The following is an 11,446-nucleotide window of genomic DNA, read 5'->3' as shown; positions in this document are numbered from 1 at the left end:
GTTGTGGACGAAATCCGGATGCAGGTATTGTCAGCCACCATTCTATTTAAAAAATACTTCCTTCGTCTCATAATATAAGAGTGATGTTATGTTATGGGATAAAAAGAGTATGTTATAATAACTAGCAAATATGCCCGTGCGTTGCAACGGCTGAAAAACTAAATAAACACGTTGTCCAAGACACAAGAATCACGCTATGGTGATGTCCTGAAGATTTTTTTTAAAATTATATGCCAAAATAAGGTATGGACTTTTAAAAAGCAATTGAGACTAAAAAAGCTACGATGTTATCATTGCCTAATTTCATATTATAGTCATTTTTGGTTCTGTAAAGGCAGCCTCCATACACCGCAAGCATGAGAGTTGTTGTCTCCAAGCTTGATCTCCCTCCAGCCTTAAAGTACATCTGAAAGGATCGAGAAAAGATGTCTAGAGGTGGGTGAATAGACTTCTAACAAAGAAAAGTTGCAGTTTTTATTTTCTTCAAGTTAAGGTGGAGTTTTAGCACAAGTTTAAATATTCACAATACATTCAAGCAAGCATGGCAAGAGTATATGAGCAGCGGAAAGTAAAGCATTCAATTTGCAAAAAATTAAAGGGATGGGATTGGAGTGTGCAAACGCAATTGGAGACACGGAGATTTTTTGCGTGGTTTCGATAGGCGGTGCTATTGTACATCCACGTTGATGGAGACTTCAACCCACGAAAGGTAACGGTTGCGCAAGTCCACGGAGGGTTCCACCCACGAAGGGTCCACGAAGAAGCAACCTTGTATATCCCATCATGGCCATCGCCCACGAAGGACTTGCCTCACTAGGGTAGATCTTCACGAAGTAGGCGATCTCCTTACCCATACAAACTCATTAGTTCAACTCCACAATCTTGACGGAGGCTCCCAAGTGACACCTAACCAAACTAGGAGACACCACTCTCCAAAAGGTAATAGATGGTGTGTTGATGATGAACTCCTTGCTCTTGTGCTTCAAATGATAGTCTCTCCAACACTCAACTCTCTCTCACACACACTGGTTTGGATTTGGTGAAAAGAAGATTTGAGTGGGAAGCAACTTGGGAAAGGTTAGAGATCAAGATTCATACGGTTGGAATGGGATATCTTGGTCTCAACACATGAGTAGGTGGTTCTCTCTCAGAAAAATGGATGTTGGAAGTGTAGGCATGTTCTGATGGCTCTCTTCACGAATGAAGAGTGGGTGAAGGGGTATATATAGCCTCCACACAAAATCTAACCGTTACACACAAATCGCCAAACTCGGTAGGACCGAATCAGAAAACTTGGTCGGACCGATTTAGTTCATAATGTGACCATTAGGCATTTCGATGGGACCGATATGATCAACTCGGTGGGACCGATGTGCTAGGGTTAGGGTAAAACCTCATCTCGGTTTGACCGATTACACAAACTCGGTGAGACCGATTTTGGTAATAAGAAAAACAAAGAGTTGGTCAAGCAAACTCGGTGGGATCGATTGCATATCTTAATGGGACCGAAATTATTGCAATAGGTAACAGAGAGTTTGCAAGCCCATCTCGGTGAGACCAAGATCCCATCGGTAAGACTGAATCGATTAGGGTTTCTAGCAGTGGCTATGTCAAGTGAACTCGGTGGCGCCAGATGGAAAATTTCGGTAGAGCCGAGTTGGACTTTTGGCTTGGGACATATGTGGATATGAGGAAGTGGTTGAGGGCTTCTGGAGCATATCACTAAGCACTTAGAGCAAGCAACCCATTAAGCAACACATCATCCCTTTTTAATAGTATTGGCTTTTCCTATGGACTCAATGTGATCTTGGATCATCAAAAGTAAAATGTAGAGTCTTGAGCTTTAGAGCTTGAGTCAATCTTTTGTCCTTAGCATTTTGAAGGGGTTCCACATCCTCTTGTCCACGCCACTCCATCTGTTGAACTTGTCTGAAATATACTAGATGAAAACATTAGTCCAACAAGAGATATGTTGACATTAATTACCAAAACAACCCAGGGAGCACTTGTGCTTTCCATCTCCCCATTTTTAGTAATTGATGACAACATACATCAAAGCTTTAGATAAAGATATAGAGAATAACAGGTAAAGCTTTGGAAAAGACATGTAACATGCATAGACTCCCCCTACATGTATGCATCCATGTCAATATGGAATGTAAGAGCATGTGAATGCATAATCATGACAGAGCAAGCAATGTGTTACATGTATCTTGACTATATGCATCAGAGCAAATGATGTGAATATGTGAAGTGTAACTTCATGTTCATGATTACTCCTTGCAAACAATATGTACATTAGCAAGAAATATCCATGCACATGAGTGTGATGCATATACTTACCTTGTGGTTTTGAGCTGGTTTAGGAAGAGCTGAACCCGAGTAAACAAGGTTAGATATCACAGGTACAACTACTAGACAGAGTAAATCAAAGAGCCACAAGAGTACCAAAACTGGGATGACATGTAGAGAATGAGTACTAGGTATTCCCATTGGATATAAACATGTCCCCAAAGGTAAAGATAAGCAATGAATTTAGGATTTCCTTCCCTTGGATGTCTTTCTCCCTATGAATCTTATATTTGATAATGGGAGAATATAGGGAACAGAAAATCAGAGCAAAATAGATCAGAGCACAGAAACATAAGACAAACATGTCTCTCCCCTCTTAAAGACATGTGACTTCTCTCCTCTTGAACACCAAGCATATGGGGCCTTTGACGTGATTATCTCTCCCCCTGTTGAAGTACTCTCTCCCCTTTTTAAGTGATTAAGCTTTGAAGTGATCTCTATCTCCCCTTTTGACATCAATTTTCAAGAAGGGATCTTCTGGAGTATGAGTCAAAATAGGTTTGGTCCTTGAGTCACAGAGCAAAACGGCACATAGAATATGATGCTGATAGAGGAGAAGAATCATCAAGTGGAGCTGGAACAAAAGTGCAGGAACAAGTGGCAAATTGTTTTCTCTGCAGTGAAATCGGTGACACCGAGTTATATTTTCGGTTGCACCAAAATGGTTCGGCTTGACCGAAAGAGATGAATCGGTATGACCGAGTTCAAGACAGAGAGAACATTTGTCACCTCAACTCACTAGGCAAAAAGGATCTTGTCGGGGATATACCCTACAGTATGATCCGGCCAGAGTTATAAACCGGCAGGTTGATAAACTGGCTGACAGTTAAGACAGACAGTTAAAACAGGTAGTTAACCCAGACGGTAAACCGACGGGTTGATAAACCGGCTGACAGTTAAGTCGGGTGTTAAGTCAGATGATACCCCGGCAGGAGTTAAGTCAGATGATAACTCAGCAGACAATCATAAACCGGCACCAGTCATAAACAGGCAGACCATCATAAACCGGCACCAGTCATAACCCGGCAGACAGTGATAACTGGGTTGCCAGGGGTTATGAAGCCCGAGACGTTATGAATCCCGAGACGTTATGAAGCCCAAGATGTTAAGAAGTCCATGAAGAGAATTCATAATAGTTAAGTCTTAAGTCCGAGTTGGACTCTACATGTAACCCGCCCCTTCAACTTATATAAGGAGGGGCAGGGCTCCCCAAAGTGGGACAAGTAAGAAGAAACAATCTTAAGGGTTAGGGATAACTGGGAGAGCCGGTTTACGGCGACTTCCTCATGATCATAATGAGATCTAGCCACAAACAACATGTAGGGCTATTACCGGATGATGTTTCCCGAGGCCCGAAGCTGTCTAAATCCTTGTCTTCTATTGCGTCTCTCGATTCTGATCAACCCCTCTCAAGCTACCACATAGATGCGTTGGTCTCATGACTAAATCCTCACACTAGGACATCTGCCGTGATATTTCCACGACAGTTGGCGCCCACCGTGGGGCCTGCGCACGGTGGTGATGAGTTTCTTGAAGGGATCTTTCTAGAGTTTCGAGAAGTTCGTAAATTTCCGGATGAAGAAAAATCGGTTTTGGAAGATTACAATCGACCGGGTCAGCATACGGAAGGACTTGCATCAACTCTAATCCCATCGGTTGAGATCAAGGAAATTATATTGAGTCGCCATGGACAATCTCTACAGTTTTTGGTGCAATCTGCATTATCTGTTTAGTCGCCATGGATGCAACCCGTGCGTATCTATTTGAACCGATCGACAGCGAAACTGATTTGAAGTATAAGGAACTGAAGGCTTAACCCTGGCTTAGTCATCACGCACTGTTAGCAAACCGGAGTCAAAGGAAAAAAGACAGAAGGGCCACAACCCGGAGGAAGACACGGGTGTCAAGCAACCACGGCCACGACCCAGATTCCCCGTCATTGCCATGACCCGCCGCTTTGACTCGAATCGCCGCCGTTTTGACTGGCTCATGACCATGTCGTCTCCACTCCGGTCCGGCTTACTCCCGGCTGAGAACCGCCCGCACCTGGACTCTGTCTCGCATCGACCGAGCCCCTCCGCCGACGCACCCCCGCTGTGGTCGCCCTCACCGGCGCCGCCTTGAGTCGCCGCCTCATTCCGAGCCGCCGCAACTTTGCCTGAATCTGCCGCCGGGGTCCCTCGTCAAACCGCCATCCCAGGCCTCGGGCCGCTGGGGGCCTCCTGCCGTCGCAGCAAGCGCGCCTGCCAGCCCCATTGCCTCGTTTCCAGAGCCACCGCCCGGGCCACCCCGGCCTCAAGCCGCCTTCGCCAAGTCGCTGGCAGGTCGCCCCCAGCCTTGTTCAGCCGCCACTGACCTGGCCATGTGGTTTCTGCAATAAGCTGCTTTGCTGGCTCACTGGTGTCATTGCAGGCCGCCTTTCATTCACCCGGTGGTGCTGTAGGTCCCCGATCATCTATTATTGCCGGATTACCCCGAATGTTGCGGCTGCCTCCGCCTTACCAAGTCGCCGCCGCATCTCCTCCACTACAACTTGTTGCGTCGTTCCGCTGTCATCGCACCGATTCTCCCCGGTACAAACTGCCCCCATGGTCCTGCATTAATTCACCGCCGCCTCTACTGGCTTGTACTGCCGTTGTGGTCAGGCGGTCTTCTTTGAGTGCTTGAGAAAAATTTTTGCCTTCGCTAGACCGTTCTGGCTCCGTGGAGGAGTTAATCCGGGAGCGGAGTGAATCAGAAAGGCTCCTTAAGATTAGTGGAGATCTGGCGAGTCACGCGTCCAGTTTAACTGATTCGTATCGACAGACAATTTTCAGAGTCAGAAATTGCCTCCTGATGTTGGAGTAAGGCAGCCGCCGCTTTCCAATCCTTTTTCACAAATTAAGCCTAATCCACGCCAAATCGTTGTTTTGAGCTGCCGCTAAAGGTGAGCCGGCCCTGCTGTGGTGACCCACCTCGCTCCGCCGTTGAACCACTTTCCACTTTTGAGCCGCCAAGTAGCCTCCGCTAAACCGCCTTGCTGACGCCCCTCAAGAGTCGCCGGGTTACGCCACTGCTGCTACTCTTTCTGGTGTCAGGACCAATACATCCAAACTCAAGTTTTGAGGAAGACAATCATGACTGGGAGTCAACGTCCATGACTCGGATTCGCCGCGACGAACCGCCGTGGGCTTCTCACGAGCCGCCCTCCGAGCGCCTCCGCCGTCGTCTCCACAAACCGGCCTCGCTGATTTAAACCGACGCCCCAGAGCTGCCACCTTCAAGTCGCTATGGCCGCGCGCCGTTCCGAGCCACAAGCCGCCTCCTGCGTTGAACCGGCCATGGCCGCGCGCCGTTCCTCCCAGCGCCCTTCTGGTTCAAGCTACTTCTCGTGTGGACCTCTGGCACCGCCGCGCCGTTTTGCCGGTGCCCCCAAGTTGCCTCACGCTGCTGATGATAAACCGCCGCCGCGGGCCCGCTTTGCTGTAAGTCACCTCTCAGAGTCGCCGCCCCAGCGTCGCGTCAATATCGCGCCATCTTACTATGCTACATTGAGCCACTGGCCGGCGTGCCCGGTGAGCCGCCCCGATTTCATTCTATCTCGCTGAGTCGCCGGCGCCCTTCTGCTGCGTCCGCCTCATGTTGCTACTACCTTCCTCGAGCAGACCTCATCACTGCGGTTTCATGGATGGCCTCTGCTGTCGTTTCCTGCGCCGCAAGTCACTGTGCGGCCTCCGAGTCGCCGGGTCTCCACCGCGGACGAGTCACCACCTCTCGCCCCGACAGCCAGCGCTGCACCTTCGAGCTGAGTCGCCGCACCTCCGAGACGCCGTGGTTTCAGCCGCTGTTCTGGCCTATTTTCTGTGCCCGTCTTCCCGCGGGGCCGCGTCCCCGCCTGGGTTCGCCTCTGACCCGTGGCTCGCCTGAGCTGCCGACCTACCTCCGTCGCTTCCAAGTGGCCCAGTGTCTACGCCAAATCGCCTCCATGGATGCGACTGAGTCGCCGTCTACTCGCCTTGTCAGCCCGTCATGGAGGTGATGGGACACGGTGACAGTGGACTTTCAGGCGCGCAGTCCTGCAATGCCTTCATTCTACTACGAGTGAAGCTACTGTTGATGAATCATGGACAAAATCGGATCCACTACAGAGTTGAGTGCGGAAGTAATACAATAGATATGGAGTTTCTGCAGTTCTCTGGACTTTGCTGAAGAGTTGCTTCTATGATTCTGAATGAATAGGCCACCACCGCGGTCAAATGAACTTGTGCTTGCTATGGATTTTTGTTCAGCTACATAAAGCTTTACATACTGGCCTCTACGGAGCTACATCTAATGGTCGGGTTGTAAGTTGCGGCAGGAGAGTTTCACCAATTGTCTTATTCTATGTGTCAATCGTGAAGGATGTGAGCTTGAGCAGCTGCTGAAGGGAGTTCAGAGTCAGGAGGATCTTCGATGAGAAGAGATATTACAAAATTTTGACACACCAGCTCTCTAATGCCATCGTTTGAATATGAGAGGATGTGACGCTAATGTTTCGAATCACAAACAAACCGATACTGCAACCGAGCTTGACTATATATGCTTACTTCTACAGAGTTGTACTTGCTTGGCGATTTGTGGCGAAGAAGTTCCACTACTTTGGTAGGTATTGAATTGGTACTTGACGCTACCCGGAGGGCATTACTTCGTCAAATTGTTATGGGTACTGATTCGGTATCAGTACCATTCATTGTTGAGGAAATCGTTAACTGGTAGCTGCTCGGTCGGCTGGTGAGTAGAGGATTAATAGGCTAATCAGCAAGTTAATCGGCCATTCAATCAATTAATCGGATGATTTATCGGGTAATCGGCTACTCGGGAACCCTATGAGTAGGGATTAATCGGCAAGTTAACTAGTTAATCGGATGAATTTTTGAACAGGGGTACAATTACTACATTTATCCGGGTTTTCTCATGGGTATGGACACCAATGAAGAAACAAAGACCAAGGAGTTTTCAGCTCAGAATTTATACACCTCAGTTATTACGAGTGTCTGCAACTCGTTCGCGGTGAACTTCAGCTGTATCACAGTCATCGTCAACCTCGCGGTCAATAGTTTCGGACAAAATACGTCAGGTGATATTCATCTAAATCTATTTTCTTGGCATATATTGTTTTTATCAAAGAGCAATTACTTGGGTTTGTATATTTTATATGCAGGACAATTGTTTATTACAAAGGTGGTGCCATTTTGTGCCTATGGAATGTGCGTTAGCATCATTATGCACTGTCGTCCGCACCCACTTGCTGTTGCATGGGTGTGCGCAAGCCGCCGCCCGTGCGGCACGATCTACATCAACTGGCTGGGACCGCATCCGCGATTGACTCGCTGTCCGCGTGGCTTACCGCGCTTGCCATCGACTTGCCTGTCCGCACCGGTTTACAACGCCGCGAACGACTTATCTGTCTGATCCCGCAGCCGACTCGTCCATGGTTGACTTCAACTTCACCATGGTGATCGTCAACTCCGCGGTGAATAATTTCTGGCCTAACATATCAGGTGAAATCCATCCAGTATATTTTTATATTATATATTGCTTTCTTTAAAGGAGCAATTACTCCGGCTTGCAAAGTTATCTAATGCAGGACCCTAAACCGCCATATTGGTGCAAATTTAAAGGTCGTCAGAAAATTTCCAGCTTAAAAAGAAGGATTCCGGTTTAAAATCCGGCTCAAGGGACCAAAGAGAGTCTGTTGCAAGAGCACATCTCAAACATGGGTATTCCTTGAGCACAGCTCACAATATCATTTGGGGCTTCCTGTTCAAACATAGGTGTATTCACCAAAGAAAACATAGCGTTACTACCTTCTTGATCCGGCTATCAAGCCAATATTATCATAAGAGTACAGCTCTGGTTATTTCGGTAATCCGGCTATCAAGCCAATATTATCATAAGGGGTCAAAGAGAGTCTGCTGCACAGCACAACCCAAACATGGGTATCCCTTGAGCACAGCTCACAATATCATTTGCGGGCTATGTTCGAACCATAGTCACACCTCTTGATAGGCTTAAAGCCACCAGGGAAATCACTTGGGGGCTCTGGTCGTATCTGAACCATAACTTATACCCTCTTGATCAGCATAAGGGCACCAAGGAAATCACTTGGGGGCTTGGTTGTATCCGAACCATAGCTACACCTCTTGATAGGCATAAGGCCACTAGGGACTTGGGGGCTATGGGTTCGAACCATAGCTACACCTCTTGATAGGCATAAGGGCACTAGGGAAATCACTTGGGGGTTTGGTCGTATTCGAACCATAGCTACACCTCTTGATCGGCGCAATGCCATAATTATGACTACATGGGGGCTCTGGTCGTATCCGAACCATAGCTTAAACCCTCTTGATCATACATATACATCGTCATATATTACATCATGCATCATCATTACATCATCATAGCATGTATCATATGTGCATGGATATACCGACTTATATGGCAGGAATCGGTTTTCAAACCAGGTATAGTTATTCAAATCTTTAATAGCCAACACGGCTGGATTTTTTTATTATGGTTATCAATAACCAATATTATGACTGAGGTTTTCAAAGTCGCTTTAGCACAATGACTATTATTTTATCAATGGATATGATTTATTCTACAATGGAAGGAATAGTCCCGAGTCGCTGCAGGCTTACGACCCGGCACTTGGGGGCTACATTATTCAAGTTGGGATTACATCAAATACACAAGTCTCATGTCGCTGCAAGCATGCACCATGACACTTGGGGGCTAATGCAAAGTCATTATTTGCTCACTTATTGAAGACCCGACTCATCACATCGTAATGAGCCGGCCCTTGGGGGCTACCAATTGCTCCTATCAACTATTCAAGGCAATTACAAGTCCCAGGTTGCTGCAAGCATGACAACCCGGCACTTGGGGGCGACATATGTGGAATATTCAGTTTTGACTAGTAACTGAGATGAACAATTTGGATTTCTTCAAAGCTTGTGACATTCATATTGAAGTAAATCTTAAGATGTTACTACGTTGCCTTCTTAAGACTTGGGGGCTACAAGTGATAGGCATATAAGAGGTATATTTTCAAAATTGATGTTAACAAACAATTATGATCCGATGCCATCAATATTCATAAACTGGCAATTTTGGCAATGATAAACCGACAAGTTCTACATTCTTAAACCGGCTGAAGATCAGATGAGTATTTTAAGGACCAATATTTATGTTAAGAATTGGGAGCTGAGTCAAATGAATTATTCTTGACAATATTTCTCTGTGACAAACCAATATCAGCAAATTGATTATGAAGCTGGCCTATTGACCCGGATTTTCTAGAAGGAGGAAATGGCAAGGACTTAAGGATGATCAGGATCAGTTTTAACATGGATAAATCCAAATTAAACTGGGGGCTAATGTCGGGGATATACCCCACAGTATGATCCGACCAGAGTTATAAACCGACAGGTTGATAAACCGGCTGACAGTTAAGACAGACAGTTAAAACAGGCAGTTAACCCAGACGGTAAACCGATAGGTTGATAAACCGGCTGACAGTTAAGTCATGTGTTAAGTCAGATGATAACCCGACAGGAGTTAAGTCAGATGATAACTCAACAGACAATCATAAACCAGCAGACCATCATAAACCGGCACCAGTCATAAACAGGCAGATCATCATAAACCGGCACCAGTCATAACCCGGCAGACAGTGATAACTGGGTTGCCAGGGGTTATGAAGCCCGAGACGTTATGAAGCCCAAGATGTTAAGAAGCCCATGAAGAGAAGTCATAATAGTTAAGTCTTAAGTCCGAGTTGGACTCTACATGTAACCCGCCCCTTCAACTTATATAAGGAGGGGCAGGGCTCCCCAAAGTGGGACAAGTAAGAAGAAACAATCTTAAGGGTTAAGGATAACTGGGAGAGCCGGTTTACGGCGACTTCCTCATGATCATAATGAGATCTAGCCACAAACAACATGTAGGGCTATTACCGGATGATGTTTCCCGGGGCCCGAAGTTGTCTAAATCCTTGTCTTGTGTTGCGTCTCTCGATTCTGATCAACCCCTCTCAAGCTACCACATAGACGCGTTGGCCTCACGACTAAGTCCTCACACTAGGACATCTGCCGTGATATTTCCACGACAGATCTCACAAAGATTTGCAATGAATTGGATGCAGGGAATGCAGAGCAAAAAACAAAGAAAAAGAAGGAAATCTAGATGAAGGGAAACAAATATGCAAGAGACAAATGCAAGAATACATAGAAACACTAGAGAACTTCATCTAGAATTGGGCGGCAACAAAGTCACCTATGTTAGAGTATATTGAGTGAGGAGTCAAGTGAGAACACTTGATCGTAGGTCATACTCATCGTTTAAGCTCAAAATGGGGTTACCATTTTTCGTTTAAGCATTTGATGTATTCGCATCTTGTTGAGTTTCTTTGACCCATGACTTGGGGTAAAGCTTCTCTAAGATGGAATAACATACCTTGGGTGGTGTTGTTGTACTTGATCATGTAGTTGAACTTATGTGGGATGCTCAAGGTTGATGTAGCTCATCAAGGATTGGGAGCATCACTTGTAGTTTGAGTTCATCTACCTACATGGGTTAGTCTTGCAAGGAAGAGCACCTGTCACTACAAAAAAATACACTTCCGTGATGATACGTGCTTGTCACAGTAGGTCGCTTTTTTTTGTCATGCATGTACATCCATGACAAATTTATGACAGAATCAAGATAGTCATACCTGTGCTGTCGTAGAAGTGTTCCATGACATTACCAAAATTATCATCACAGAAGTGTCGACTTCCATGATGATAAATCGCGTGTCACAGAAGTGCTTTCGTCAAGGGTGACCGACACATGGCATCCACCGTAACGGAACGCTGTTAAGCTATCGGGTCGGGTTTTGGATCCGATAACCCGTTAATAGCCCCGACCAATGGGGATTTTCCACGTGTAAAATCATCATTGGCTAGAGGAAACATGTGTCGGCTCATCATCAGGACAGATGTCATCCACTCACTGGACAGAAGGCGCCTATGATACGTCAACACGTGGCACGGCCCAACAAGTTTAAATGGGCCGGCCCAACTAAAGGCCCACA

Source organism: Triticum dicoccoides, chromosome 4A, assembly GCF_002162155.2.
Source record: "Triticum dicoccoides isolate Atlit2015 ecotype Zavitan chromosome 4A, WEW_v2.0, whole genome shotgun sequence".
NCBI lineage: Eukaryota > Viridiplantae > Streptophyta > Magnoliopsida > Poales > Poaceae > Triticum > Triticum dicoccoides.
Note: the sequence above shows the minus strand (reverse complement) of the source record.